Source organism: Monodelphis domestica, chromosome 2 (assembly GCF_027887165.1).
Source record: "Monodelphis domestica isolate mMonDom1 chromosome 2, mMonDom1.pri, whole genome shotgun sequence".
NCBI classification, from domain to species: Eukaryota; Metazoa; Chordata; class Mammalia; order Didelphimorphia; family Didelphidae; genus Monodelphis; species Monodelphis domestica.
This window is the reverse complement of record NC_077228.1, coordinates 486571725-486594944: the sequence shown is the minus strand read 5'-3', so window position 1 is coordinate 486594944 and position 23220 is coordinate 486571725. Positions and strand designations below refer to the sequence as shown.

Genomic DNA, 23220 nt, shown 5'->3' with positions numbered 1-23220 from the left:
GCAGATACTTGGAGTAGTTTGCCATTTCCTTCTCTAGCTTATTTTACAAATGAAGAAACTGAGACAAACAGGATTAAGTGAACTGTCCAGAGTCACACAGTTAGGAAGTCTCTGAGGCTGGTTTTGAATTCAGGTTTTCCTGACTCTACTTTCCTGACTCCATCAGGCACTACATTCACTATACCACCCAGCTACCCCCATGAAATGGATGAGAGGTCCCTAAATGGTGAGATGAAGCCTAAGGACTATGTTAAGGGGGAAGGAAAGGTGATAAGGAAGTAATGCTGGCAAAATTTCTCCTTATTTCTCCATTTCTTTCTTCTCTTTTTTGGGGAGTAGAGGGAGGAGGGCTAGTTCAAGTCAATTCTATAAACAGTTATGAAGCAACTTGGCACAATGAAAATAGTCCCTCATACATATTACCTGTGTGATATTGGGCAAACCATTTAATGTCCATGGCCCCCAGTTTTCTCATTTAAAATAGATGGACTGGACTAGATGACCTCTGAGATCCCTTCCGGTTCCACATTCCAGGCATCTTCCCTGGTTATTCCTTAGGCCTGTTACTCTCCTTCCTTATTTCTACCACCTGGATTCTCTGACATCCTTTAAATCCCAGTTAAAATTCTTTTTTCGAAAAGAATCCTTTCCTAATCCCTCTTACTGCTGGCCCCTTCCCTCTATTGGTTATCTCCCATTTATCCCATATGCATCTTGTTATTTTCATATTGTATCACCCATTAGATAGTAAATGTTTTTGCCATGTACAAGGCCCTAAGCACATAACAATTATTGCTATATCCTCCTTTGCTTAGTCCTTTCAAAACAGAGGACCTGGGGCATCTCTAGCAACTCTTCTTTCCTGATCACTTCTGGAAGAATGAAGAACTCTATCCCTGCTCTTCTTATTCCACCCCAAATCTTCCCAGTGGGCTCAATAAGAGCAGGGGTCGACTCCAGATCCATTGATGCCAGTTGTTTCCTGCCCAATCCTTTGAGCACTGGACTGAGATGGAATTGGGAATCTGGGCAAGAGGAAGGCCCCCAGCTGCCAGGAGGGCAGGGCAAGAGCCTGAGGGAAGTTGCTCATGGTTACTGAGCATAGACTACTGAAAAAATTTGAGAAGTTTGCTTTTTAAATTGGGTGTCAAGCATTACTCATACCATGTCCATGGAATGCTCTCACTCCAGAGGCCACTTGGCTTCAACCACAGCAGACACTACAGAAAAGTGGTTCAGCCACTCCATTACACTGATCACCACATGAAGGGTTTAGCACTAAGGACTGGATGGGAAGTGCTCATCACCCTATGAAGGGGTTCATTTCTGAGAGATAGATGAGGAGTGCCCCTAACAGACACCAAAATCAAAAGCTGACATTAGAAGCCAGAGCCCTTCTCTAGAAAATCTGTCTAGGGACTCACCAAAGGTGCTAACATCAAACTTTCTCCTTGCTCATTAGAAGCTGGGCTTTGCCCCCTCATTTGTTCTGCTTTCATAACCACTGTGTCTATTTTGGAAAGCTACTGAATGGATGACCTACAGTTAGAGTCATAACTAGGATGGGACAGATGGACCTTTGCATCAGGGTGAGGACCTGGCAAAGTACTTCTTCTTTGTGCCTCATTTCACTATCCTCTAGAAGTGGGTAGCATCATCATCTTATTACTCTCCGTAGTACCTGTCTCTGAGATTCTACTTTCCTTCTCAACCCATAGACCATTGGGCACCACTATAGTTGGGCTTAGAGAATCACCAGATTTGAGAAGTTGAAGGAATCTCAGAAACCATCTTGTTGAATTATACTGCTCCCTGCCAACACAACAGAGAAGAAATTATGCAGCCTATGCCTTCGTTATCTATTATATCTCTCTCTACCCCATAACTTGAGTTTGGTCTTGGTACAAGTATGACTCTGCCATAAGCCCAGGTCACATTTCTATAAATCAAGCCCCAGCATGGTTCTCTCTCCATTCATATTCATCTGGTACCATCTCATTCCCCACCTACCCTTTGTCTTTGCCTCAATCATGCTGTTCATTTAGAATGCTCTACATCTCTAGGAGGACCCAGACCCAGAAGCATACCCTTCCCATTCCCCAGAGTTCCACTCCTAGCTTTGGGTACAATAATCTAATCAACTCTACCATCCCTGGAAAGGATTTATCAATTATCTGTCTTGTGACTTCCCAGACCAAAGCACCCTACCTGGGACATATTCTGTCTTATTAAATGGGTAAACTTTTTGAGGACAGATTGTCTCTTGCTTCTGGTGGTGGTGGTGGTGGTGGCGGTGAGTTGTGTCCAGTTTTCTGTGGCCCCTTTTGTGGTTTCTGTTGGCAAAGGTCCTGAAGTGGTTTGCCATATCCTTCTTCAGCTCATTGTATAGAGAGGGAGAATGAGGCAAGCAGGGTTAAACTTGCCCAGAGTCATACAGCTAGTAAATGTCTGAGGCTGGATTTGAAGGTCTTTCTGATTCTAGGCCCAGACTCCACAATACCTAGCTGCCTCTTGCTTGTGGTACAGTACAGGTATGCCTCCCTCATGGAAGCTTTCCCCATCGCCATTTTGATATATCATGGGTCAGCATAAGAAATTAGATGGGAATTTGGGGAAAATTTTGCAGAAACCACAGGTGATGTGGAAAGGCTAACAGACACAGAAAAAGCTTAGAAACTTGGAAATGCATCATATATATATGTATGTATATAGTCATGTATAATATTAACATATTTTATTTTTAACACCATAAATATATGTAATTTCCTTTTTTATTTAAAATAAATAAAAAGTTAAAGTTTGCAAAAAGAATGCAAAAACTAATAGCACAGAAAGGCTAGACATGGAAAGCTATCTTAAAAAGTTTAATAACTCATAAATACATAAAATATACATACTATTGTTATTTTTAACATATACATGCAGTTATACAATATTATTCTCAAATTTGTTTCATTTTTGAAATTTTCACATTTATTTTGTATTTTTAATTTCTTTTTCATATAATACTTTTACTTCACATTGACCTACATGTAGCCTATGACCAAATACATGACCCAAATTTGATCATTTGTGCTATAAACACCACATAAAAGAAAAAGAAAAAATTCAGATGACTTCTCTGGTATGAAGAGGGCCAAAATTTTTTACTTGGATTTTCCAGCTCTTGGGAGCACCACTACCCTAACCTCAGCAATGTGGAAGAGATACCTGAGGTGGGATTCCTAGCATTAAGCATAATAGTTGTGACTTTTTTTATTCATTCATTCAATATAATAGATCTGAGTTCATAGACATCCCATTCATATACTTAACTAATGTGCAGAAGAAGTCTTTTCCCTGAGCAGTTTTAAAGAACAGTTTCGGGCACAACTAGGCAGCAGTAGAAGAACAGGAGTCTGGAGGACCTGGATACAAATCTGGCCTCAGATACTTTCTGGCCATGTGATCCTGGACAAGTCACTTAACCCCCATTGCCTAGCCCTTACTTCTCTTCTGTGTTGGAACCAATACTCGATATTGATTCTAAGATGGAAGGTAAGGGTTAAAAAAAAGAAAGAAACTATAGATTGTAACAGAGTCTCATTTCCTCATCAGCTAGAAGCTAGAAGATAGGCAAATGTCCTAATTTCAAGAGATATGGGTCAAGAGGACTGTGATACACATCAATATTCAATGGGTGAAAAGACTTCCCCTTGGATGAGGACATTTTTTCGCATTGAATATTGATGTGTATCACAGTCCTCTTGACCCATATATCTCTTGAAATTAGGACATTTGCCTACCTTCTAGCTTCTAGCTGATGAGGGTGGTCTCTAAGGTCCAGTCAAGTTCTCCATTTTTGAACCCAGCAGCAGAACCAAACCAGAACTAAAGCAAGAAAAGCAAAGAAAATTTAAAAAGAAAAATCACCAGGAAACAGTGACTGCTTGAATCACTTGATTGAGGTTTTGGAATCCAGGTCCTCTTGGGGTACCTCCTAACCACAAGTGTTGCCCACCACCCAAGAATGACATCTATGCTCAATCCAGTACAGATTCTACCCTCAAGGTATGCCATTGTCTACTAGTGGTGGACTCAAGAGAGATGGAAACCAGAGAATATGGGGAGAGGGAGGAGAGGAAGAATGTGATAGAGACATGGGGAGAGAAGAGGTCATAATATGGCACTTTTTCAACATTTTTACCATATGTTGAGAAAGAAAAAAAATAAGCAGTCTGTCTGGCTCCTGGGTATCTACCATGTTGATGTGAGGAGGAAATCCTATCCTGGATCACATGCAGTCACTCACCAGGGGAGTCTCTCCTTTGAGACTTTAGCCAAGCAGAACCTTCCCTACTACTGAGGCCAATTAATACAACATTCATCCATCTTGGTCAACATGAATAAAAATGTGTATAAGCTGTTAGAATCGAATCAATGAGAGTCCCTAATGTCCCATTTAATTTTCAAACTTTTCTATGATTAAGAGAAAGTCTTGGGCAGTTTGTTGGCTCAATGAATTGAGTGCCAGACCCAGAGATGGGAGGTCCTGGGTTCAAATCTGGACTCAGAAACTTCCTGGCCATGTGACCCTGAGTAAGTCACTTAACACCCATTGCCTAGTCCTTACCACTCTTCTGCCTCAGAACCAATATACAATATTGATTCTAAGATGGAAGGTAAAGGGTTTTTTGTTTGTTTGTTTGTTTTCCAAGATAGGGAGGCTGGGAAAATTGCCTGAGAGTTATTCATCCTCCCCCTATCCATTACCTTCCTGAGGATAGTTCAGAAGGAAGTAGCTTGAGGGACTTTTCTTTGGTTCTTCATCTTTGAAAAGTGAATAAGAAACACAGTCTCAGAGATGAGCAGATTTCCAGGGAGGTAGGAGGTGTTTGATAGTTCATAAGAACAGAGAAGAGAAGACGAATGGGAGTTAGGGATGGACAGGGCTGGTGGACTTGACTGTTTCTTCAATTAATGAGATTAAAAAGAAATTTAGTAAGATGGGAAGCTCCTTGCTCACGTACCAGCTTCACCAGCAGGATCCTATGAAAGGTCTCTGTCTGCTTCCAAAGGGCAGTGTCTTGCCCAACTTGGAGCCCCCTAGAGCTTTCCCTTCCAACTTTTGGCTGTGCTTTCCTTAAACAAAAGAATTGCTAATTATGGCTTTCAATATAGGTAGCAAGTAGCTGTGCTGAGATTTGAATCCAGATCCTCAGTCTCCAATCCAGATCTCTCCCCTCAGCATCACACTTCCTCCTAATCATCCTCTCGTTTCTTTGAATTTTCTTTGAATTATTCAAGAGTCCAGTTGGTTTTGCAATATATCAAGTCCCTTTTCTTCTCTTCCTCTTCTTCCATCTTCTCATCTTTGATCCAGAGTCAGAAACTCAGACTTTCCCTGTCAGTTTACTCTTAAGCTAAGGAGAAGTTTGAGAGACTTAGAGCCAAGCAGTGGTCTTGTCTGACCAAAAATCCCTGGAAGTAGAAGGACTTGACTATGATGTGGTGGTGGATGAATGGGTTCTGATGGCCAAACTTACCACAGTAGCCTTTTACTATGAGGAAATTTACAACCCGTTATACTACAGCGATCGTTTCCAAGTAACCACAAAATATTTGCTATCTGGTTCAGATGTGCTGAATTGCCTCGGTGTGTTTCAGATGGCTGTGACTTCTCTTTCTAGAATTAGTTGTATCTCCTTCCTTACCTTGAATGCCCATCTCTCTCAAGAGAAATGAAAAACCTGGATCAAAAGAACTAGCCATTCTAGATCTATGATGATAAATAATAATATCTAAGAATTTCACAAGAGAAGCAACATAAAGGATGAATGAATGAAAAGCATTTGTTAAGCTTTTAAAGAATATCCTAGAAGTGTATCCCTGAAAAGAAAGTGGGCCAGTCATGTAGTAAAAACTAACATGCTCCATTGGTACCCGCTCATTGTCAAGAGAATGTAGTGTATTCAAAAGAACACAGGATTTGGACTCTGAGCATCTAGGTTTGAATCTTTACTTTGCCCCTTGGTTTTGTTGCTTTCTTTGTTCAGCTCTCTGGACTTCAGTTCCCCTCATCTGCAAAAAGGGTGTTGGTCTAGATGGCCACTAAGGTCCCTTTCCATTTTTGTAATTTAAATTTTCTCTTTTATTACTATGAACTTGACAAGCATAAACAAACATGAACATTTCTACATTCAAAGAACAGAAAAGAGGACCACATATGAAAGTGTGAGTCTCCATTACATACAGTTTTTAAAAATATACATTTCAAATCTAATACAGTAGTTCTGACACTGCTTTGCTTGTCTGGGTCCCATTCTGCTTTTTCTTTTGTTCCCTTATTTGTATTTTATATGATTCATCAAATATATGATCTTGTGATCTAGAGGAAGGCCTCCAGAATGTTGGGTTGACCCACCTGTGGAGGATATATAGAAGTGAATGATGATTTGAGTCATACAGGATGAGAGGACATGGATGGCTTGTATCCTACATGATTAGAGGGGAGTATCCATATTAGTGAGATCACAGATTCACCAAAGTATCAAAGATAATGAGCCAATAAGTCATTGTTGTCTCTGACCCTCCTTCTTCCCCTTTTTCACCTCACCCTCAATAAACATGAGTCAAGATCATTTTAAAGGTTTGGCAATGAAGCATGGAAAAATGAATGTTTGCTGATTTTTCTGAAGGAAACTTGGCTTCAGAGCAAAAGCGTAGATTGACAGGTGCCAAAAAACTTTTATTTTTCTACCTGTGCTATATACTGGGGATACCTGTGCTTTGAGTAGCATAAGGGATGAGACAATGGAAAGAATCCTTCATTTGGAGTCAAATCCTAGATCTGCCATAGTTCTTTGGGCAAATTGCCTCACATTTGGAGGCCACTGGACTTCCATTTTTTCCTTTGTAAAATGAGAGGTCTGAACCAGTGATTCCTGAGGCTCTTTCTCCTTCTGTGTCATTGGATCCTATAACTGCATTTTAGCATTCAAGATGCTAAAGGTGGGTAAAACCTGGAAGGGGCCAGGAGCATAGAACCACAGATTTAGAGCTGGAAGAGACCTTAGAGGTTCATCTGTTCAAGTCATTTTGCAAATAATGAAAATGAGGCCCAAATAAAGCAATTGATTTGACCAGGAAAACAGATTATAAGTGCCCGAAGCAGGATTTGAACCCAAGTTTTCCTGACTCTAGATCCAGCACCTATCTACTACTCCAGATTACGCAGGAGGAACTGGTGGGAATACAATGGCAACCCCATGTTTTAGGGTTAGAAGGCTCAGATAGAGAGAAAAATAAGAATGAAAAGGCAGGTTTCTGTATCTTTCCATTTAAAATTAAGCCCTGGAACAATTGTTCCCCTTCTCCATTTCCTCCATTTAGATGCCCTAATTTGGATAAATCTACTATAGGTATTTCTGGCAGAAGAAATCATTTTTATTTACTCAGTTGCATATTTTGACATTTTAGGATTAACATTCTGGTTGGTTTGTATTCCCTACTTTAAATAATCTCTACAAGCCCCTTGACATCTAGGTGAAAGATCAGTGGATGTTCTGATGTAGTTTTTGCCCCAGATTTTATTTTGGAAATGATAAAACATCTTCCTTTCAATACTGAATTCTTTGAAAGTTGCCATTTTGACTGAAGGCATTTGTAGGTATTTTTAGTAGGTAGTGGACTCCATGATCTCTTTCAGCTCTAAATCCTATCATCTTATTTTAGGTCCTTACCCAATCCAACAATATGACTATTTCCTTTTGACCTTTATGGAGGTGAAAGAGATTGGAAGAAATACTCTCAGATAGGAAGAAAGCTGCATACCATACAAAGTTTGTCAAACAATCATAGAATAATTATCTCCACTGCTTTAAGACAATGGTTCTTCATTGATAGATGATAACCTATAGCCAAAGGGTGAACTGATTATAAAAGCAAACAACAGAAAAAGAAGTGTCCATGATATCAGACCAGGCTGAATTTCCATCAGTCAGCTCAATTTTACTCTATAAGTATTTACCAAGTACCAATTTAAAAACTCAGTATTATGCTAGGTACTATCCAATAGACCAAGAAACATAGGGGGCACACAATATTGGTTCTAAGATGGAAGGTAAGGATTTAAAAATAAAATAAGACAAGGTTCTAGTCCTCAAAGAACATACCTTTGGGGCAACTAGGTGGTTCAATGCATAGAGAGCCAGAACTGGAAATGGGAGTTCCTGTGTTCCAATGGGACCTCAGATGCTTCCTATCTGTATGATCCTAGACAAATCACTTAACCTCATTTACCTAATCTTTACCCTTCTTCTGCCTTGAAACTGATACCTAGTATTGATTCTAAGACAGAAAGTACTATTTCTTTTAAACAGTAACACCTATTTTGCTTGATTGTTGTGAGGATCAAATGAAATACTTGTAAAGTACTTAAAAGAGTGCCTGGCAGATAGTAGGTGCTATGTCAATGATTATTCCCCTCAGTGCCTAGAACATAGTAGGTGCTATTTTACATAATTCCCTTTCCCCCTCACCTTTCCTCTAATTAGTCCTTCATGAATCCCCCCCCCCCCCAGCTTTAATTTTCTTTTTTTTAAACCCTTACCTTCTCTCTTGGAGTCAATACTGTGTACTGGTTCCAAGGCAGAAGAGTGGTAAGGACTAGGCAGTGGGGATAGGTGACTTGCCCAGGGTCACCCAGCTAGGAAGTGTCTGAGGCCTCATTTGAACCCAGAACCTCCCATCTCTAAGCCTGACTCTCAATCTTCTGAGCCACCCAGCTGCGCACACACACCCCTCTGTTATTTTCCATTTATCCTGAACAGTATATAATGTGCTTTGTATGTATTCCTTTGCTTGTCTCCTCCATTAGATCATGAGTTCCTTGAAGGCAGAGACTGTGTTTTGCCCCTTTTTTGCATCCCCAGTGCTTAGCAGAGTACCTGGCACAGAGAAGGCACTATTTAATAAATGTGTGTTGTTTGATTGATTTATTCCATTACCTGGGTTACATTTATCTGTGTGCATGGCATATGTCCCCACCACAATGTAACTCCTTGAAGGCAGGGTCTCTTTCTCTGTTCCCTTTGTTTACTGACTAGTTGCAGGAGCTCAATAAGTATCTCCTCAGTTGATGGGAGTTGTTGGAGGGAGGGTTTCAGGGAGGAGATGGTCTTCGAATGATTGAGAGGACTTTGATAGAAGTAGGGCGAAAAGGAAAAGTAGGCATTCTATGGAGGAGAGTCATCATGAAGAGACAGCCATGGTGTGGAAGGGTAGGAGGTGACTAAGAGGGCTGTAGGAGGAGAAAATGAGTTTCCAAGAACTTCAGCTGTGATCTTCCCTCTTTTCACAGAAAGGCACCAAAAGAGCAGATTCTCTTTCCTCTTGCTTCATACCCTACCACTGGTCTATTAGCCCTCTGGGGGAGTCCCATCCCTCACAGGCTTAACTTCAGATAAGGCAGGAAATCTTAGTCCTTCTGGGGCAGAATGGGGTAATGATCCAGGAGGCTGTAAAGACATGCACAACAAATATTCAAGGAATTCTAAAGGAATAAAAAAAAATGCCCCAATCTGGATTTTTCCATGAAGACATCACTGGAACATGTTTTCTCAATTAGCTTTCACATTGCTTGGAGTGAAGTCACTGTGTGGGCCATCCATCAGCTCTGAGCCCAAGCAGGCACCTGATTCTGGGCTTCACTTTCTTCCACCTCTTCTCCTTTCCCTGCCCTCCCCCCCAATAAAGATCTGGTTCAGGTAGCCGCTGATCCTGCTACAAGCTGGCATCTTTGCTGGCTACAGAAACAAAATCATCCCTACAATAATAAGCCAGGGCATGGGTGCGCATGTGCACACAGACACAGACACACACACACACACACACACAGGCATTTACATTCCAGTGAAAAGAAACCTAATTTTAGATTTGAGTTGTGATGTGCAAAAAAGTGAGAAGACACACTTCTGTAGAAAACGAAGACAGAGTGGAGCCTTCGACCCATATGCCAACTGGTCAGAGAATCCAGAAATCTATCCTTCCCCTCCCCCAAGCCCTATGTGGTATATTTTTTAAAAGAAAGTTTGAATTCACCAAAAATACTTTCTAATATTTCTCGACAGGTTCTGGACTTCATTCAGCTTTCTTTTCTTTAAATGTTTATTATTAGATTGTGGCTGCTCACTGTCCTGTCAGAGAAGATTAGTACTTTACATTACAGGCTCCCAAAGCAGAGAAAAATCATCTCCTTTGTAATTGGAAAATTCAGAGTAGGAGGCAAATGAGCATTAAGCAAAATCATGCAGTTGTTAAAAGAAAAAAAGAAATTGGTTGGTGCATGATTCTAGTGATCACATTTTCTAGCTGATTTCCTGGCCAGAATTTATTTCTGAAGGGATCGATTTGTCAGATCTTTTAATCCTTTCAAGATTTGATTTCTGATGTCTCTGATCTGGAGGATCATCCAAAGCGTACGGTTGTCTCAAATAATGCAGTAGCAAAGCGGTTGCCTATCTAGAAAGAAAGAGAGAACTGAGAACCATGGAAATCTCAGCATATTGCTGTTAAGTTTTAGTTGTGTCCCACTCTCTGTACCCCATTTGGGATTTTTCTTGGCAAAGATACAAAAGGGTTGGCCATTTCCTTCTCCAGCTCATTTTACAGATGAAGAAATTAAGGCAAACAGAGTAAAGTGATGCACAGCTGATTAATATCTGAGGTCAATTTTGAACTCAAGAAGACAAGTCTTCTTAATTCCAAGCCCACTGCTCTATCCTCTGCACCACCCAGCTGTCCTTATCTCTTTGCATAGTGGCATATTATTCAACTATACCAGAATCAGAATTTCTGTAAAGACTTCTCTGGTGGCTTGGCTTCACATCAAAAAAGATGAAGCCCAAAGACCAGGTTTTACAATCCCTCCTGCTACTGAGCCCTTAGAACTTCTAAGTTATTCCATTTTCTTTGCTCTATGTGAAATCTGTTTCTACTTTATCTCCCAGATTAAAGTGGGAGCTCCTTGAAAGTAGGGACTGCTTCACTTTTTCTGTTTGTATTCCCAAGATTTATTACAGTGCTTGACATATGGTTAGCACTTCATATTTCCCCCCCATTCTTTCTTTCATTTCCCATCATTGTGGCAGCTAGCTGGCATAGTATATAGAACGCTTGACTGAGAGTTCGGGAGATGTGAATTCTAATCCTGATTAAGATAGCTAGATGATCCTGAGAAAGGAATTTCATGTCTTTTAGCTTCACTTTCCTCATCTGTGATATGGAAATAATAATTTCTACTTCAAATAGTTATGTAGAAAGGAGTTTGCAAAATGCAAGAAGAAGATGCGAGGACCACAATTCCATTTGGAACTCTTAAGGACCTGGGACTGGACAGGAAGAGACAGTAACTGAAAAAGCAGTTAAAAGTTGGTGCTGGCAAAGGGCGATAAAAGAATGTCTACCCTTTGATCCAGCCATAGCACTGCTGGGTCTGTACCCCAAAGAGATATAGGGACAAAAAGACTTGTACAAAAATATTCATAGCTGCACTCGTTGTGGTGGCCAGAAATTGGAAAACGAGGGGATGCCCATCAATTGGGGAATGGCTGAGCAAATTGTGGTATATGTTGGTGATGGAATACTATTGTGCTAAAAGGAATAATAAAGTGGATGAGTTCCATGGAGACTGGAACAACCTCCAGGAAGTGATGCAGAGTGAAAGGAGCAGAACCAGGAGAACATTGTACACAGAGACAAACACACTGTGGTATCATCGAACGTAATGGACTTCTCCATTAGTGGCGGTGCAATGTCCCTGAACAGTGTGCAGGGATCAAGGAGAAAAAAACACTATCCATAAGCAGAGGACAAACTGAGGGAGTAGAAACACCGAGGAAAAGCAACTGCCTGACTACAATGGCTGAGGGGACATGACAGAGGAAAGACTCTAAATGAACACTCTAATGCAAATACTAACAACATGGCAATGGGTTCGAATCAAGAACACATATGATACCAGTGGAATCACGCGTTGGCCACGGGGGGTGGGAGGGAGGAAAAGAAAATGATCTTTGTCTTTAATGAAAAATGCATGGAAATGATCAAATAAAATACTATTTAAAAAAAAAGTTGGTGCTGGACTCCTGAGGAGACAGAAGTTGTGTTCTGTTCTCTGCTCTCAAGATACTGAGAGGATAGCTGGTTTTGGTATTCCGTGGGTGGACCAAGGAAGAGCCATTCAGTTCCCTCTCTGTGGCTGTCTTGAGGTACCTGCCTGTTTCCTGCTGTTCACACTACGAAGAGAAACTGGATTTCTTCTGGAGGTGCTGACATCTTTCTCTGGATCAAAGGAGAATATCTTGTCTGTGAGAATCCCTTGGGGCCCTGGTTGTCTTTCCTTTACCAAATCCCTCTCCAACTTAATTAACCCTTTTGTAGTCAGATTAAGTTAGATTAGAAATCTTAGTGAGTTAATATCTGGGTGGGTAATACTAAGTTGGTTCCTCATCCCCTGTCATTCTCTTGCCCTTTTTGTTAATAAAACTGTTTTATACAATTGTGTGATCCCTTCCTTAAAACTTTCCCTTCCCCCAAATCCCCCTATTTCAGTTGTGAGAATCAAATGAAATCATATCTGTAAAGTCCTTTGGTAACCTTAAAGCACTACTTAAATGCTAGGTATAATTATTATTGTGTAGGAAAAAATTCTTCTGAATTCACTTTTTTTGTTTGCCCTTCCATTTCCTTAGGGAAAGGGCTCCTTTTTTAGGTAGTTGAGTGCTGGTTAGAGTCAAGGAAGCTGTTACTGTCACTGTTCAGGCATGTCTGACTTTTTGTGACCCCATTTGGGATTTTATTCACAAAGATACTGAGTGATTTGCCATTTCCTTCTCCAGATTATTCTACAGATGAGGAAACTGAGCCAAACTAGGGTTAAGTGATTTGCCCAGGTTGCACCACTAGTAAGTATCCAAGACTGCATTTAAACTGAGGTCTTCAAAACCCAACACTCTATGGACTATGCCACCTAATTCCCCAAGGAAGAACTAGGTTCAAATGCTACATTTGATGGTCTTTGATAGTCTAGTAACTTGGATAAAATACTTAGGTCAATCTTGAATCTACCATCCATCCTCTTCCTTGGGCTAGTCACTTGACTTTAGGCAACACACCTTAGCCTTTGTTTCCTCCTCTGTAAAATGAGAGGTTTGGACAAAATGATCTCAAAAGTCCAGTTTTTTTTGTTTTTTTTTTGGAGCACAGCTCCTAATTTATAATCTCATGATGCTTCCTTTGAAAAGTTTTTCAGTTTTAGTTGTAGAAAAAACTGTGATTGTAATTCTGTGATTGTTTTAACTTCTCCAGAAGCAAAATTCACAGTTGATCAGAAGCTGCCTAATCTCTTATCATAGGGCTGAGGAGGCTGGTGGATGTCTAGGATGGAGGCAGGATTGCATCTTTGCCTGGTGGCAATGTCTGTGAAAGGGCTTTAATTTCCCACAAAATCACATTCCCCCCTCCCTGCTTCCTGGTATATTTTTATAAGGCCAACAGGGCTCAGATACTATTAAAATGTTGACATTGTCATAATTTTAAAGGCATTTCTTCCCAGAGCCTGAGCCTAGAATTTTTTTCCCATAACAGGGGAAGTTCCGTGTTATCCTGGGTGCAAGTCTTGGTGAAATCAGCTACTAAAATCCTTTTTTTTAAACCTATACTTTCTGCCTTCAAACCAGTACTATGTACTAGGTATTACTTCTAAGACAGAACAGAGGCAAGGCCTAGGCAATGGGGGCTTGCCCAGGGTCTGACGCCAGATTTGAACCCAAGATCTCCCATCTTGGCTCTCTATCCACTAAGCCATTTAGCTGCCCCCCAAAAGTTTTGAACATCACTCCTTCATTCAGATCCAAATCTAGATAGACTGTGCTGTCTATATGAATTTGACTCCCAATTTCCTAATCTTTAAAAAAATTGGACTAAGTGAGGCTCAAGATTCCTTACATTTCTGAATCTTCTAATCACAGATGACCATTTTCCTTCTTGGGTTTTCCATGATATTGCTTTCTCCTGGTTCTCCTACCTATTGTTAGGGTAGGATTTGGGGTAAGGGAAACACAAGAGGAAAACATTTAAATAAATCTATTTTATTGTTTGGGAAGGGAAAGGAATAAGGGCACAGGGATATACTTATTCTTATCCTTAAAACTAACTAAACTATATTAACTATGTTACTAAACTAAAAACTTAATACCAATAAAACCAAATACCCCAATCTCACAGCAGGAGTCCAAAATCCAATAGAGCCAAGATCTTTTGTTGTTAGATGTCCAAGTAAGGCTGATGCTACCAGCAGCCAGATACAGGAAAAACTCCTTCCTCAGTTTGATCACAGGCAAACTTCTCTTAAGGTCTTTAGGAGAGTAAACTAGATCATTCAAGGGGAGCAGATACACTCAGAAGACAAACTGTTGGTCCATAGAATCTTCCCAGATCCACAGGCTCAGGCTCCCTTGGTCACATGCCACTGTCAATCATTCCTAAGTTTGCATTTTCAGTTTTTGCACAATTTTGCACATTGCAAACCTTTTCATCGTTTATCACACTATCAAGTCATTCCTTTGAATGAATGAATTCTCCTTTACTAAATCATCACCCATGGCCCTCCCAACTACATATCTGGATGTGCCCATCAGAGATCTTTCCTGTGACTTCTCCATCTCTTGGTAATCGCACCAGCTCTGATAGATTGAATTACTATTGTGAAACAGATGAGATTTAGGTCTCTATATCCAGCCTTAGCCCTTCTAAATTTATTCCATCTGTTAAGGACCTCACCGTACCCAGAATTCCAACATCCAACTTTTTTTCAATTCTTCTACACTTTCAATCAACTCTCAAAGCTTGTTGATTCCATCTCCCACAACATATCTCCCAACCATGTCCTTTTCTTACATAGATAGTCATTATCTTAGTTCAGACCCTCATCACCTTTCACCAGAACAATTGGAATAGCCTTCTCATTGTTCTCCCTGCCTTTAGTCTTTCCTCTTTCCACGCCATCCCTTCCCACATAGCTACACAGTAATATTCCTCAAGTACAACTCTGACCACATCATTCTTCTACTCGAGAAGCTCCAGTGATCCCCCGTTACTTAAAGGATAAAATATAAGTTCCTCTGCCATTTAAAACCCATCACAACGTCTCCAGCCTACCTTTCTAGGTTTATTACACACTGTTCTCTTTTACTCACTCTGTGTTCCAGTCAAATTGTCCCACTTGCTGTTCCTTATAATATGACATTCCATTTTCCATTTCTCTGCCTTTTATAGGTTGGTGAAATCAGCAACCAAGAATTTTGAACATTATCAAAGGAATGCTCTCCTTTATTCAGATGTAATTTTGATCTTCACTGACTCTAACTCTTACCCCAATCTTTATCTTTCTCCGGCTGAGGGAAAGGTGCCAACCCTTCCTCTCTTCTTAGCATACCAAACTTCCTTCAGGGATCAGCTTGTGATACCTCCTACACAAAGTCTACTTGGCCATCCCTTTTGTACTCTGCTCACTTGCTAAAAACCCAGAAGTGTTTTTTTTTAATTATTGTATTTTGAATTTATTTATGTTTTGATTGTTATTCTCCTTGAAGAACTATTCTATCCTTGTATCCTCAGTGCCTAGGATGACAGGTATCCCTTCCACATCACTGGGATTAGGGACAGTGGTGTCCCTGGGATTTGGAAAATCTGTCTAAAATTTTTTTGCCCTCTCTTCATACCTGAGAAGTCTGAATTTTTCCTTTTTCTTTTATGGACTGTCTACAGTACCTTATTGGAAAATTTGGGTTAAGTATTGGGTCATAGGCTATATGTAGGACAAAGTGAAGAAAAAATACTATAAGAAGAAATGCTTTAAATTTGTAACTGTTCGATTATGTTATTAAACAGTAAAATATATATTGTAAATATATAGAACAGTACATTTTATGCAATTATGATTTATTAAACTTTTTAAAATATCTCTACATTTTTAGCCTTTGTGTGCCTTCTGCTGGCTTTTGCATTCTTTTCATAAACTTTAAATTTTTACTTATTATAACTCTAAAAAATGAAATTGTATATATTTAAGTTATTAAATGATAAAATATGTTGATATTATACAATACTGTATACATATCTTTTTTAATCGTATTTCTGAATTTCTAAACTTTTTTGTGTCATCTCCGGGCTTTGGTGTGTCATCTGCAGCTTCCACAAAACTCCCCCAAAATGCCAATTGAACTTCTTATGGTGACCCGAGATATATCAGGTCCAAAATGGGGAAAGTTAAGATGTGGAAGGGATATGTGGTTAGTGTCTGGAAGTCAGTCAATAAGTATTTAAGTGCTTATTATGTGTTAAGGACAAGAAAAAAAGCAAAAACACCCTCTCTTGTCTTCAAGAAGCTTATATTCTAATGGGTTAGAAAACATGCTGTATGTACAAATTATATACATTGTAAATAGAAGGTAATCTCAGAAGTCAAGAAGACTAGGAGAAGCCTCCTGCAGAAGGTGAGAGCTTGAGAAACCGAGTCTTGAAGACAGAGTAGGCTTTTAATAAATGATTACTGAATGAATAAATGAAGTGATATCACTTAATCCTTAAGAACTCTGTGATGCAAACACTTAAGGGTATTAGTAGTACATAGATTTTACAGATGAAGAGTCCATCACATAGCTGCAGTGCTTTTACACACGGTCAAATAACTGATTAGCCATCACGTGATACTACTTTTATCCTAGGTCCACTCAGACAAACAGAAGATACCAGCTCACAGACTGAATGAGACATTATCCAATTTAAGTTCCAGGAGCACATAAGTAATGTCAAGTGACTGGCCTCATCTTCTCCCATCACTTACCTTCTTCCATGTCGAGAGGATATTCTGCCATGTCCCTTACTCCACAGCTGCGCTCTCAAAATAGGGAGAGTCTCATAGGGTTGAATACCAAAGATAAATTAACAGTATCCAAACTGATGACATATTCCTAGCCAAACTCAATCTGAATTCTTGTCTTTACCCACTCTTTCCTAGGCAGATAAAAGAACTAAATAAATATATTTTTAAATTAAGAATTAAATAAAAATTCTCTTTCTAGAGGCAGACAAAAATAAATTATTCCTCAAACAGTATTTTTGTTACCATATAAAATCCAACCAGTACATAGCAAAAGTTCATGATTCCCTTTTCTGCTTTCTTTATATTGAAATACTCACATTTGTTAAGTTCATAATTAAAAAAAAGACATCTCACATTAAAAAATAAATGAATGAGGAGGCAGCTAGTTGGCTCAGTGGATTGAGAGCCAGACCTAGAGAGGGGAAGTCCTGGGTTCAAATCTGACCTCAGACATTTCCTAGTTGTGTGACCTTGGACAAGTCACTTAACCCCCATTGCTTAGCCCTTACAGCTCTTCTGTCTTAGAACCAATACACAGTATTGATTGAGATGGAAGGTAAGGGTTTGAAAATAAATAAATGGTCTCCTCTTAATTACACAATTACAAATGACTTGGATTCCACATGCTCAAAGAACAACAAGACAATGAAAGCAAAGAAAACGTTCATTACTTTTGTCACATCACCCAAGCTCCCATTTTAAAGCTGATGATTCATACCCATCAAGCAAAGAGAAGGTTGCCTGGGCCCCCAATGAGAAAGTAAATAAGCTATTAGACATCTGTGCTTTTTTACTGAGTTGGCCTGGGCTGTTTTCCTTCTACCTGCCTTTCAGAAAAAGGCAAATGCTGACTCCCTTCAGTGCAAAAAAAAAAAAAAAAGTTCATTCCCACCCTTTTACAAAACTTGCAAAAGCAAATGGAGTCAATTGTCCCGGAATATGACACACCAGGAGAGAGAATTTCTTACCACATATGAAATTGAATGATTCTAGGAGTTCGCTTTCCTTTGAACTAGATTCAAAAGTGTTGTCTATTATTTTACGAGAAAGGTCACTAATTACAAAGTTTTTTCTTAAAGAGATCAGACTTCAAACTCTGCCTCCAGATTCTCTGCCCATGTGTCAGCGGCTCTGTATCTTGGAAAAGAAAGAAAATATTTGGGGGGGTGGAGTTTTCAAGTATGTTTTTTATTTTGATTTGATTCACTCCTTGCCTTTTTCTTTAAAGAAAATAGACCATTAAATGTTTTAAAGATTTCAGTGTTTTGTGAAATTTTGCTAAATTTATCCAGTTGTTCAAAGAGTTTTCAGTTCAGAGCACTTGAGTACTTCAAGTCTGCAAGTATCCATCCTCATCCTTAGATTCTTTTCCTTGGTACCGATTTATGTGGTAGGGGGCAATTTGGCCCTTTTTGTGTCTGGACCTGTAATATAATAGATGGCAACTATAGAAACTTCTTCTACAAGCGTAAACTAACAACTTGGCCATGACTGGTGGCTTAAGACAATTGCCTCAAGCATCGAATGGTTCAGTAATGTTTCCATAATCATAGTTGGTACTTGCCAGAAACAGGACCAGAACCCAGGTTTTCGCAATTCCATAGCTTGTCTTGATCATTGTCTAAATCAATAATACTAAAATTAGGGTCGTTAAAAGCAGTTGAAATTGATCAGTTTGGGAAGTTTAAATTCTATTGATTGGGGGAAAGGGTATATAACATACATACAGGTAGACTCACTGGTAAAATGGATCTCATCAATTGGAATATTCCCTCCAGTTTCCAAGTCTATTGGTGTTTGCTCATTTGGGGGACTCCCATGCATGTCCTGCCATAAGTTTGTCACAGAGAGACCCCAACTTGCTGAAGGCTTTCCTCAGTTTCTTGGCATGAGGAGAATTCCAGGGCAGCCCTCCAGTGATCCACTGATTATCCCTCCCCCTTGCCACATACCCAGCCCACCTTACTTTAATATCATGTAGTTCCTTCAAATTACAAATTGAGTTCCTCACCTGTCATATGTTGCAGCGGGCTCACAAACTCACCAGGCATGTCCCCTTTGCTCTCTGTGATAATCATTTTATATTCATCTGGTATTGTCTCAGTGCATGTCTCACTTGCCATATAGCAAGCAATAGCAAAATTGTATATATCAAATTGGTCAGTCTTTGCTTTCAGGAGAAATATGGGGGGGTATTAAAGGGGTTTATGGTTATTATCTGGAGGTAATCCAGCCTACTCTACTTCAGCTTAACTATGGGCCCCCACTTGCTCTTCAACCAGCCTGTCTGCCCCAGACACATGTAATAAAAGAGAATACAAACTACTACTTAGCCTTGTTCATCCACTTCTACTTGACTGTGATGGGGACAGATTGATAGAAAAGCTGGTAGAGGGTGCTCAGAGTATACAAAGATGACTCAATGCAAATTACATATTAAGTTATATAAAGCAATTTCAAAAGGATGAGATCACTATCCACTGGGGGGAGGGGAATCAGGAAAGACCTCACCTAGGAGGTGACACCTGAGATGGGCTTTAAAGAAAAGCAGAGGGGGCAGCTGGGTGGCTCTGACTGAGAACCAGACCTAGAGACTTCCCAGCTGTGTGACCCTGGTCAAGTCACTTAACCCCCATTGCCTAGCCCTTATCACTCTTCTGCCTTGGAACCAATACACAGTATTGATTCCAAGACAGAAGATAAGGGTTTTAAAAATGAAATAAATAAAATAAAGTGGGTTTTGGAAGGGAGTTCATTCTAGAAAGGGGAGATGGGAGATCACCTTTGCCAAATCACAGAGGTGGGAGATGGAAGGAATGTCATATATTTGGAAGAATTAGCTCGATGGAAATATGCAGTGTTTGAGAAGAACAAGAAAGATAGTGTGGACTTTAGGTGTTTGATGGGATAAGGAGGAGTCTGGGAACAGAAACTTCTGAACAACAAGAAGGGGGAAAAAAAAGCAGTGATGAGTCAGAGAGGAAGAGAAAGGATTAAGTTAATTAAGGTCAGGAGCATGAGGAGAGCAGTTTAGAGAAGAAGAAAAGATTCAGGGTGTGGGGACCAGGGAGAAAGATGAACCAGCTCTGGGGTGTGGAGAATCGTTTACAAGTATAATTTAATATAAACCCCAAACTTTGTGCCCGAGAATCAACCAGAAAGACCTCGTGTCTTCTCTATCAAGGGAAAGGCTGAGACTACTGTTAGAAGTAGAGGGGGGTAGGAGTGGGTTAGGAAAAGAAATCAGATTTCTCAGTCTGGAAGGAAAAAAAACCCAAATCCGAGAAGCGGCTGGACTTCTTGCCTTCATAGCACCTGTAATGTGCTTCCTTTCTACTACCAGAAAGTGACTGCCCTCTTTTAACTGGGTATGCTGTTAAGGCACAAAAGACCATCTGATTTCCGTTCCCATCCTTGCCTTGCATTTCCTGAAAGGTCAAGCAGCAAAGAAAAGCAACAGTGAGTCTGATACAGAGCCAGGGCATCTTTGGACCATGGCAGTGGTACTATCAGTACATTGATGAAGATGGACCCTGGCTGTCCCCTCCCTACCAAAAGAGCTTCCATTCCACTTTGTGTTTGGGTGGGAGGTTATTCTGTGATCCTTTTGTGGTTCTGATCCTGATACTAATTTGGGTCACAAGCTAAGGCTGGGATCAACAGAGCTGGAAAAGGTGAGAACATTTCCACAGACGCTGGGAATTTGTAACTGTTTCAGAGGTTTAGGAATAGGTACTTGAGCAATTCTAGGGAATTCTAGGGAACTCCCAACTGAGGAAACACAACTGAATGGCATAGCAGAGAGCACTGGTTTTGGAATCTACAAGAACTGAGTTCGAATCTAACCTCAAAACACTAGCTCTGTGATTGAATCTGAGTGTAGACTTCACTTATCTGACTCACCTGCAAAATGGGATAGCACTTATCTCATGAATATCAAATGAGATAACATGTAAAGAACTTAATATAAATGCTAGTAATATTCCTGACTCAAGCCTGCATTCTATCCATGATGCCAAGCTTCTTTCCTGAAGTCTGTTTCAGTCTTAGTTCTTTTTTTTTTAACCCTTATCTTCTATCTTCGAATTGATATTAAGTATTGGTTCCAAGACAAAAGAGCAACAAGGGGTAGACAATTGGAGTTAAGTGACTTGCTCAGGGTCACACATCTAGGAAAAGTCCAAAGCCAGATTTGAACCCAGGAACTACCATCTCTAGATTCCCTCAGTCTTAAGACTTCCCCGAGTCCCTGGTTAACAGTTGCTCAGGGGCCCAGCAAGGGAATCACATCTATGGGGATATTTCTGATGATTCATCCCAGAGACACAAGGAATCCCAATGCCCTGGTCAGCCTAGAGTTGGGGCTGGGATGGAATTAGAGTCTTTGGCCCATAAGATCATGCCAGGACACTTACTCACAACTCTGTCTCCTCTTGCTGTCAGAATGCCAACGTGTTCCTGAGCAGATTAGCCAGTTCAAGCCTCATTTCCACCAGATTCCACCAGCTGGTTCACGCCTCTTTTTATTGGCTTGCCATGTAGACTTTTTTTTTATTCTTACCTTTTGTCTTGGAATCAGTTCTGTGTATTTGTTCCAAGGCAGCAGAACTATAAGGGCTGGGCAATGGGATTAAGTGACTTCCCCAAGGTCACATAGCTAGAAAGTATCTGAGGTCAGATTTGAACCCAGAACTTCCCATTTCTAAGCGTGGCTCTCTATACACTGAACCACCTCGCTGCCCTCTCCACATAGCCTTAAAGAGCTTTAAACCGAGCCTACCTGAGCTATAACCAAAGACTCATCATGAGCTTTACAAGGAATAAGGAGTGATCTAATGATGGTGAAATTCAGATGTGTCTGCTTATCCTAATGTCTAATTAACCCTGACTCACAGTAGATGGAAGCCCAGGTTTTCCATAATTGGCCTCATTGCAGCTATCAAGTCCCAGATAAATCACACCCCCATCAGGAAGCCACAGGCTAGGGGAAGTCATAAAATCTGCTTTTCCCCTGGCTGAGGCTACTCACTCCCTCGGCCCTCAGGGTTGTCATCTTCACCATCTTGTTCACTTTTACTTTGGGATTCATGCAAACCTCTTTGCTCCAGGGCCAGCTGGAGATCAAGCCATGGAATGGAGCCCCTTGCGGTCCTTTCAGACAGGTCCTCAGCAGCCTCCTGCTTCTCTTTCTACCCTCCTCACTGACTCCCATTCCCTCAGCCCTCCATCAATCCAAACAGGAAGCCAAGATATTCAGAAACATCGAGGTAGAGCTCACTGAGAACAACCTGAGCCAGGTTACTCCTCTCATAGGGTGTCCACCTTTCAAGAAGATTCAGAGCTTATCCTAAGGGTCAGGGTTCGAACCTTTGTTGTATCATGGTGGTAGAAGCCAATGGACTCTCCAGAATAATGTTTCTGAAAACATAAAACAAAATACAATGAATTACCAAAAACCCAGTTTCGTCAAAATCCAATGATCAATTTAGTTGTGAAAAAGTCCTAAGATCGTAGCTGAAGAACCCCTGATCTAAGGAAACGGAGTACCCAGAATGCAGAAAATTAGTCAGAATGGTTTTGCCTTTGGGTCAGGTGGCCAGAAAGACACTCCAGGATGACCTGGGACAAGTCAGTTAAATGCCATCTGCCTCAGTTTCTTCATCTGCCAAATGAGAACAATAATAGCACCTGCCTCCCAGGGTTGTTGTGAGACTCAAATGAGATAATAATTATAAAGTGTTTGGCAGAGTGCCTGACACATTGTAAGAGCTCTAGAAATGCTGTTATTATTATTCTTTCAGAGTGCCCTAAGCAACAAATAAAGGAAGCTCAGGGTTTAGGACACTGAGCAGCTCCAGTTCTAGCTTTAGATCCATTTCTATCAGCTTCATTTTCTTCATCTATAAAATGGGAATAAAAACTTTACTTCCTGGAGTTGGGATGAGGATGAAATGAAATGACACATATAAAAAGCAATTTGAGGGGCAGCAAAGTAGCTCAGTGGATAGAGTGCCATGCCTGGAGACAGAACATCTTTGGTTCAAATCTGACCCCAGATACTTCTTTTTTTTTTTTTAAACCCTCACCTTCCATCTTGGAGTAAATACTGTGTATTGGCTCCAAGGCAGAAGAGTGGTAAGGGCTAGGCAACGGGGGTCAAGTGACTTGCCCAGGGTCATACAACTGGGAAGTGTCTGAGGTCAAATTTGAACCTAGGACCTCCCATCACAATCTCTTAATCCACTGAGCTACCAGCTACCCCCCCCCCCAGATACTTCTTAACTGTATCACCCTGG

At 40.4% G+C, this 23220-nt stretch overlaps 1 protein-coding gene and 1 long non-coding RNA gene across 2 annotated transcripts in view; one reads left to right on the top strand and one right to left on the bottom strand.

Moving 5' to 3' along the window:
- NGF (nerve growth factor) overlaps window positions 1–23220 on the top strand; it is a 92742-nt gene that overhangs the window by 2157 nt on the left and 67365 nt on the right. The window lies entirely within an intron of this gene.
- LOC103093726 (uncharacterized) lies at window positions 8947–14495 on the bottom strand. The gene is made up of 4 exons (XR_001627309.2): window positions 14253–14495; window positions 13987–14065; window positions 12253–12321; window positions 8947–10496 (listed from the first exon to the last, which is right to left on the bottom strand). It is a non-coding gene; the product is annotated as an uncharacterized LOC103093726 (long non-coding RNA).